This window comes from Alligator sinensis, unplaced genomic scaffold (assembly GCF_000455745.1).
Source record: "Alligator sinensis unplaced genomic scaffold, ASM45574v1 scaffold288_1, whole genome shotgun sequence".
Classification (NCBI taxonomy): domain Eukaryota; kingdom Metazoa; phylum Chordata; order Crocodylia; family Alligatoridae; genus Alligator; species Alligator sinensis.
In genome coordinates this window covers 1,187,353-1,188,698 of record NW_005841876.1, presented here as the reverse complement: position 1 = coordinate 1,188,698, position 1,346 = coordinate 1,187,353, and the positions used below count along the sequence as shown (strand labels likewise).

At 52.5% G+C, this 1,346-nt stretch overlaps 1 protein-coding gene across 2 annotated transcripts in view; it reads left to right on the top strand.

Annotated features, from left to right (window-relative positions):
- The window catches only part of COL4A1 (collagen type IV alpha 1 chain), a 118,517-nt gene that overhangs the window by 49,428 nt on the left and 67,743 nt on the right, over window positions 1-1,346 (top strand). The window lies entirely within an intron of this gene.

Genomic DNA, 1,346 nt, shown 5'->3' with positions numbered 1-1,346 from the left:
TACACCATGTCCCAAGCCTCGCAGATGTTCTCTCTCTCTGATGTAAACTCTTTGTACACTTGGCCCCCTTGGACCTTGGTCACTTATGCCATCTCCCTTTGTACCCTTGGACCCACACACAGCCCCTCCTCCGGGTTCTCGGATCCCCGGTCCCACATGGAACCCCTCCTCCAGGCTCTCAGACCCTCTAGTCTGTCTTAGCCGGCTCTGGGCTCGTGGACCCTCTGGCCCAGCTCAGCCCTTCCCTAGGCATGTGGACCTCCTGGTCCTGGTCTCAGCCTCTTCCTAGGCTCCTGGACCCCTTACTGAGCCCCAATCTTAGTCTGAGGGCTCCTGGGCTACTGGTTCTCTAAACAGGACTTGAGCCTGCCACAGAAGGGTTCACGGCTAAACTACCAAGGTAATTTAAATAAACAAGAAGCATCTTAGCCTTCTGGCAGATGCCTCAAACTCTCTAGGAGTTTCACATAAACAAAGGCCACTTGCTTGTAACCCAGTTTTTCTCTGCTCAGGGAACTTGCCTTTGTTCCCAAGCTGGCAGAATTGTTTAGCTAAATCCAGGTCCCTGCAGGAGCCCTGCTGCCTTGCTGCCAGGAGCTCCTCACTGTGTAGGTGCCAGGGAGAGACTACCTGACCCAGTGTGGGCTCCAGAGACTCCCAGCTGGAGCACTCTTCCAGTCAGGTGAGTCTCTCATTAGCCCCCTTCATCACCTGCAAGTGGTCTCTCAGGCTGCTTTCTCCTTTAGAGGAGCAGGCACATCCCAGGTCTCTGCTACAAAGACAAAGATCATTTCCTGAATAAATTAATGCTATTCATTTCATAGATTTCATAGACATTACGGCTGGAAGGGACCTCGGAAGATCATCAAGTCCAGCCCCCTGCTCAAAGGGCAGGAAGTCAGCTGGGGTCATAGGATCCCAGCAAGATAAGCATCCAGTTTGCTCTTGAAGGTGTTCAATGTAGGCACTTGAACCACCTCCGGTGGCAGGCTGTTCCAGACCTTGGGGGCTCGGACAGTAAAGAAATTCTTCCTTATGTCCAGCCTGAAATGGTCTTGTAGTAGTTTATGACCGTTTGACCTAGTCATCATCCCTTGGGGCGCTCTGGTGAACAAACGTTCCCCCAGATACTGGTGGTCACCCCTGATAAACTTATAGGTGGCCATCAGATCACCCCTGAGCCTGCGCTTTTCCAGGCTAAAGAGCCCCATGGCTTTCAGCCTGTCATCGTAGGGTCTGCTTCCCTGACCTCTGATCATGCGCTTGGCTATTCTCTGGACTCTCTCAAGCTTCTCCACATCCTTTTTGAATTGTGGAGCCCAAAACTGGACGCAGTACTCCAGCTG